The sequence below is a fragment of the Musa acuminata genome, unplaced genomic scaffold (assembly GCF_036884655.1).
Source record: "Musa acuminata AAA Group cultivar baxijiao unplaced genomic scaffold, Cavendish_Baxijiao_AAA HiC_scaffold_871, whole genome shotgun sequence".
NCBI classification, from domain to species: Eukaryota; Viridiplantae; Streptophyta; class Magnoliopsida; order Zingiberales; family Musaceae; genus Musa; species Musa acuminata.
In genome coordinates, this window is record NW_027021094.1 from 1 (window position 1) to 7500 (window position 7500).

General features: G+C 33.1%; 3 non-coding genes across 3 annotated transcripts; 2 read left to right on the forward strand and 1 right to left on the reverse strand.

Annotated features, from left to right (window-relative positions):
* Positions 1–1577: 1577 nt before the first annotated feature.
* TRNAC-GCA (transfer RNA cysteine (anticodon GCA)) lies at positions 1578–1648 on the forward strand. The gene has a single exon. It is a non-coding gene; the product is annotated as a tRNA-Cys (tRNA).
* A 3646-nt stretch (positions 1649–5294) lies between these two features.
* TRNAD-GUC (transfer RNA aspartic acid (anticodon GUC)) lies at positions 5295–5368 on the reverse strand. The gene has a single exon. It is a non-coding gene; the product is annotated as a tRNA-Asp (tRNA).
* Positions 5369–6749: 1381 nt separating this feature from the next.
* Positions 6750–6821, forward strand: TRNAT-GGU (transfer RNA threonine (anticodon GGU)). Its single transcript has one exon. It is a non-coding gene; the product is annotated as a tRNA-Thr (tRNA).
* Positions 6822–7500: the final 679 nt, after the last annotated feature.

Below are 7500 nucleotides of genomic sequence, written 5' to 3' on the forward strand. Positions count from 1 at the left end.
CAGAAAATACCGGATCCCCGCCTACACAAGCAAATTGTTGATAAAATTCCAAAATAGCATTTTCTTTTGACCCAATCTTTTTTTTCTCCTTATCATTCGGGAAAGACAAGAAAATTTCAGGGTAACAAACATTATCTAGAATTTCTCTTAGATTCGAACCCATAGCTGATGATAGAATTAGAATAGATATTTTTTGTTTCCTACTTACACGGGCCCATATCCTTGCTTTTCTATCAATTTCTAATTCCGATCTTCCTCCCCAATCTGATATTATTGTGCTGGTATAGACAGAAATTCCGTTATGGTCCAATTCTGAACGGTAGTAAATACCAGGACTTTGCAATATTTGATTGATCACAATTCTGTATATTCCATTTACTATAAAGGTTCCCAGGGAATTCATTAGGGGAATGTTTCCAATAAAAACGGTTTGTTCTTGCATATCTCTACCGGTTTTCCAAATTAATCCCGCGGGTACATATAATTCAGAAGAATATGTGAGTGATTCATACACAGCATCTCTTTCGTTTATCAAGGGTTCTACCAATTGATATCTTTCCACAAATAATTTAAATTCAATTTCTTGATCTGTATCTTCAATTTTTGGAAACTTATGAAATTCTTCCGTCAAGCCCTCATTAATGAACCTACAAATCCCTCAAATTGGATCTGACTAAATCCAGGTATTGTGGACATTCCCTCATTTCCATCATTCCGGAGCATCTTAATCTTAAGTTTCCTGTTTATTGAAAAATCCCATTATTAGCTCACTATTTATCGAACCATACGGATCGATCTAGCAATGATGGAATGTATATTCTGTTTACTGAATCACATGAAATTTTAGCCAACTCCATATACCATATATGTATTTCATACGTATGAACGGAAATGAGACAGAGGAATGAAGAGCATTTTCGACGCAAGTTCGAATTTGCGACAGGTACAACAGGAACAATATAGAGTTTCCCTTTTTAGCATACTTAATTTTATTTGAGTTTCATTTCATGTTCAAAAAAAATTTCGAATTATTTTTTTGCTAGTAGAATATATAGAATATGATTGAATTGCGTAATAGGAGTAATATTTATTAAGTGCATGCCAATATAGCTATCTACCTGTCCGCATATCACATCTTTTATCGTAATTTCACTTGTGGCAACAGAAGTCAGGTCGCACTATATCATAATTCCTATTTTTTCTATTGCATATAGAAAATGAAAAAAGAAGGCACGACGATTCTCTATAGGGATATGGGATATGTACATAAGAGCGGTATCTGTGTAACAATTTCTGTTTTGAGGTTTACATATACACATATATATTGTTATAATTTATATTGTTATAATTGAAATTGAAAAAGATTGATTATTGAAAATAATTGATACTGAATTAGTCATAAATCAATTTGATTTTGTTATGCCATTAAGGAAACGCAACAATTTGAGATACAAATTGAAGAACCTTTCGCTAATTCAAAACAACAAAACAAATAGTTAATGGTTCCAATTTGCCCTGAATTTTTCAGTCTTTGACCAGAAATCTATTTTTTATCTTATTTGGATCGAATTTGGTTTGGCGACATGGCCAAGTGGTAAGGCGGGGGACTGCAAATCCTTTATCCCCAGTTCAAATCTGGGTGTCGCCTGATCAACAAAAAACTTGGGATTTCTTATTCTGCTGATTTAACTCGACGAATTCTGTCCCCGGAGAAGGAGAGGCAAAAGGATAAGCCTATCGATACTTTATTTTTAGAATCTGTAGTTCTATAAAGAAAGTCAATTTTTTTAAAGAAAGTCAATTTTTTTCTAAAAATCCGGGCTTTGGGTGTGGCCCAAACCGGTACAAATAGGGATGAAGTAAGCCTTACTTATTAATATGATTATGATTTTAATATGATTATGATTGGTTCGGACATTTATTTTATAAGTAGAATAAATAAATAGTGAAAGTAAATTCTGGGATTCAAAACTACGAAAGTAAGAGGTCGGAAATCTTGGTATCCAAAGGTTCCTAAAGGACACTCCATTTTTGCTACTAGGATTGAAGAAGAGATTGTACGAAAGACTATCAAGAATTCCTAATTATTTTACACTACCACCGTTGTGTCTACTGACTCTGTCTGGAATTCGATTGGATAGGCTGATGGGAAATCAATTTAGAAGTTGTGGAAAGGACTGAAGATACTTTGTATCCAGACTCACGAGAGTCTCTGAGTACTCAAACATTCAATCAGGATAGTTGGTCGGCTCTTATTGAGTAAAGAGTAAAAGTAAAAGTTGAAGAAACAAAAAAATTTCTTTGCCCGTGTAGGAATTTCTTTGCCCGTGTAAGATAGGGGGATTACGAAAAAAAGAAAGAATGTATGTAATACTGGTGATGGTGTCTCCCCATTCTTTCACAAAAAAAACAGTAAGGCTTAGATCAAATAGGAAATAGAGGTATCTGATAGATAGTTATCTATCTTGATGGTATATTTTGATGTCTTTTGCTTATGAAAAAGGGTAACAAACAATAGGTCTTAGTACTCCTACATGTTCCATTGGGATAGGAGTATTCCTTTGTTATTTCATTTTCCGAGAAAAGGTGTGTGTATTGTATTTATGCTTAATGCTTCCCGATTCTACCAGAAATCTTATAATCTTGTTACGAGTAGATTCATTGGATTGGTTCATCAATAGCCTTAAGTTAAGTCAGAATTCCATTTTGACTCTGCGCCATTGATTCCACTATGATTATTGATCAATAATGGAATAATTCCTTCATAGAGATAGGAGACATAATTTATATGGATATAGTAAGTCTCGCTTGGGCTGCTTTAATGGTAGTCTTTACATTTTCCCTCTCACTCGTAGTATGGGGAAGGAGTGGACTCTAGGGGTACTACTAATCGAGTAATCGATTGAGTAATTGAATTCTATCAATTGTTTAATTGATCGTTTTGCAAAGCTTTAAAAAAGAATGTCTCTGTTTCAAAATTATACTGAAATACAGTAATGAATAAGAAAATACAATAATGAATAATAACCATTCGATCAAAGAATGAATGATTACTATAGTTGTATTTCGAAACCTAAATCTACGCATGATAGGAAATTTTTTCCAACCGAATTCTTCCTAAATATTCTATTTTGATAAACCAGCTCTTACCAGAATTATGGATATTACAAAAAGAAAAAATCTGAAATTGGTTTTTTCTTTTTTTCTTTATTTGTTTCCCTCTTTCTTTACTTTTACTGTTCTAAGAGAAGAGAAAGCCGTTCCGCTATTCTAATTATATTAGATTACGACAATACATACTTTCTATTGGAAATGACTAGTTGTTGTCCAAAGAGGTTCTACACATAATAAGATTAGATCTTTCTTCCGTTGAGCGATCCACATATCGCGCATTTCACCTTTTTTTTAGACTCCTAGAGATTTTTTTATGCTTTTTTTGACTCATCTCATGTCATGTTTAAGCATAAAAAATTGGGAAGGTCTACTCTATTAATCTACTTCTTTTTCAAATCTGAAGAAGTTATCATGGAATAGAACTCCGCAGATCATCTGTTAATAGATCAAGCAATGACTTCTTGAGATGGGAAATCTAAAAAAGAAAAAGATTCTTTTCTTTGGTTTCGTTTTCTTTTATCTTTTTTTTTATTTAATTTATAGTAGAATATGCCCATACTCTTTTTGTCTTGCTCCATTGATTCCTTTGATAGATCTCGGGACCTATACCTATATATATATAAATTCTAAGAAAGCCAGGAATTAGAAGAGTTGGTCTTCAATTATTTTGAATTGATCGAAATCCACACAAGTAAATGTAGCCAAAAAAATAATAGAATTGGACTGTTATTTTGATGTACTATTTAGATATACATCTAATCTATGTACATACATATTGTATATTGACCTAGATATAGGCTTTCTCTATATAAAAGCCTATATCTGTATACAGTACAACTTTCTATGAAAATCATTAATAGGATAATAAATACTATACCATACTATCTCGGCTCAGATACTACTATCTCAGATACTTATTATCTCAGATACTTATGATTCCAGACAGATCATTTCATTTAAGACTTGGAGTTTGAATCCGTTTCTTTCATTTATTCAATCATTGATAAGAACTAATAAATCAAGTTTCAGTCAAATTAATCATTTTGACTGACTGTTTTTACGTAGATGATAAGTAAAAAGGCAGTAGGAACTAGAATGAACAGTGCAGTAGCAATAAATGCGAGAATATTTACTTCCATAATCTCATTGTTTTTTTACTTCGCAATAACTCGGGATCTAATCCCATAGAGATGAGAAATTTGATTCCTGTAAATTCAATGGGATGAATTGCATCCTGATGATACTGAATCGGATCAATATTATGAATAACAATATCTGATCTATCAAATCGATTCATCGTCGAGAATTGAATAGTATAACATAGGAAGATCCTTTATCCATACTAAATCTGAAATGGGATTCCTGATCCAATAAAGAATCCCATTGAATTTTCATCCTTTTCCACTTTTTCTTTTCTATAAATAACCCTACCGTCTTCCTTATATACTCCTCCTTCGTTATACTTATACATACAATTATGTACATACAATTATGAGGTATTATATGACTGGTATTCTATGAATCACACACAGATCCAAAGAGTAGAAGTGAGATGGAAAAAGGACGGGTTAAGTATAAAAGATCTAATATAATTCCAACAAATTTAATAAAAAGGAACGTTGCTTGGTCTTTTCTTTTATTTGATTAGTATCTCTTTCTTCGATTGGGACTGGAAGGCATACATCAAAAATTCAGTGTGCAATTTAAATGAGAATGAGATAGATTGTTTCCAATTAGTCATTGAGGATACACAAACAAAGTCGAAGCTAAAAAGGGTTGTCGTTTAACCTGACAAGTACTCTGTCGAGGTAATTATGTTAAGTTCATTATGTATTGTACAATAAACGAATACAATTTGCGTATGTACTCTCGGTAAAAATAGGAGCACTCTATTCTATTTCATTTATCAAGAAAATCGAAAAAGAAAGTCAGACGAGTATCTCTTAAAATACTAAATATAGGAATACCACCGATTGTACGAATCTATATATGTTATGTCTCTCCCTTATCACTCGGCACTAGTGGAAGAAATGGAAATTCCTGTATTTGTCTGATGATAAATGCGAAATGAAAAACAAAAGAAATAAGGATCTCCACTGGGGATTAGATCTTGCCCCCTGTCTCCTTTTTCACGGAAAATAGATAAATTCATTTCTCCATTCATCGGTCGGATCCTAGTTCGGGACTGACGGGGCTCGAACCCGCAGCTTCCGCCTTGACAGGGCGGTGCTCTGACCAATTGAACTACAATCCCAGCGAGGTGTATGGTATACATATTCTTAATGGTTTCAGAAAAACATTTTCTTCGTCGCGTTGTAACAGAGACACGAATGATATACTAACTGATATCATATACACATAGAACACATAGATATGGACTATAGTGAAAGTGACACGGATTACTAGTAACCTGTGTTTATTTTATTTTATTGCCAAAAATAGATAATCAACCTTTCATTGAGAAAAAACGATTTTTCCTTTCATAATCTTTGCTTTGATTAAGTATTATGAATCTAGATCGTTAGAAAGAAAAGATCAGAACGAATGAGAAAAACATGGATAGAGAAACAAAAATGGACTCTTTCTCTTTTACGGATCAGGTATTTTTGTTTCTGGGGGACAAATTGTTATATCATTGGTTATATCATATTCATGGAGCGGCGAATTTTTGGGCCGAGCTGGATTTGAACCAGCGTAGACATATCGCCAACGAATTTACAGTCCGTCCCCATTAACCGCTCGGGCATCGACCCAGGAAGAATTCCTTCTAGGCTTATTGATAATCCATGATCAACTTCCTTTCGTAGTACCCCCAGGGGAAGTCGAATCCCCGCTGCCTCCTTGAAAGAGAGATGTCCTGAACCACTAGACGATAGGGGCATATCCGCCCAACTGTCATCATACTATGATGATAGTATGAGTAGTTTTTTGGAATTGTCAATATAATCTAATGATATGACTAGATCTGAACACTCTTTTCTACTTTTATGTTATGATTCCATAGAATTTTGTTTTGGATTTGATGGTTCATGAATGAACCATCCCATACTATTTTATATAGCGAAAGGAGGTACAGGACTCCGTCAGTTCAGGCAGTGATTGGTCCGACAGAACAGAAAAGGGGGTAGAACCCCACTTAATTTCTTTTCTTCAATTTTAACTCATTAATTTTAACTTAACTCATTGCTTCGTTCATTGTTCAGATAAAATATGCCTATCACTATCTCACATTAAGTCAGAAAATTAAAAAACGATAGAAATTTTCCTTTTTTCTTTTTTATTTTTTTATAAGAATTCGGTTCAGGGTACGAATACCCTCATCACATGATTCAAGAAAATCTATCGAATCTATGTCGATGTCAGATTGGTACATGTATCAATCAAGTGAATCTTGTTTTGATGAGTCAGTAAAGGTAAACAAGCGGGGTCGGTCTTGAAACAATTCACTGCATTATTTTTATCAAAAAAAAAAATAAAAAATTTGCCCACTTTTTACTTTTGGGGGGTAAATCAAATTGATTGCTCCTAAATGAACTATGTATATATTATGTGCATATATGTATATATCATGTACATATATTATGCAGTAGACTCATAATGGAAAAAGGCTATAATTCATGAATCGAATAAAACAAGCCCTTTTAACTCAGTGGTAGAGTAACGCCATGGTAAGGCGTAAGTCATCGGTTCAAATCCGATAAGGGGCTTTTTCCACTAAACTAAAGTTTGAGTCTTTGTTTTTCGGTGGAGAATAGAGATTTCTTTTTATTTCTAAAAAGAAAAGGGTAACCACCATTATAATGACTTCTGATTATTACGAGTTATAGTTAAAAAGTGAAACATTATTCATTATTATTAGTATAAATAATAATGAATAATTGTAGTTATTAGAACTAGTCTACTCTGTACTGACAAAGTAGTCCTCTTCATGTCTAATTATTCAAATTTTTGTTTTTGGACAGGAATATTCTAGATGTCCAATCGCTATTATGAATCGCCAAACCAAAGTATTCTTACTTCTCCATTGTTTTTATCAAACCCAGCATCAAATTCTAAATCAAGAAAAAGTAAGTGGACCTAACCCATTGAATGACGACTATATCGGCTATTCTGATATTAAAATTCGATATAGATGAAATTGTACAAGCGGATTTTTTTATTTCCTTAGACCACGCAAGTCAGGAATTTGTCGATATTTCCGATTTAATGAATCTTCTTCTTACTGAATGCTCCATGGGAATAAATCGATATTCTTTTCCGCTACATATAAAAGTTTATTTCGAAAATATATTTTTCAATATCTTTCCTTGATTTCAGAATCAGATATTGTTTTGTTCTTCCGCCAATGCAATAGAGAACGAATGCGAGAAAGGGACTTTACTTTCA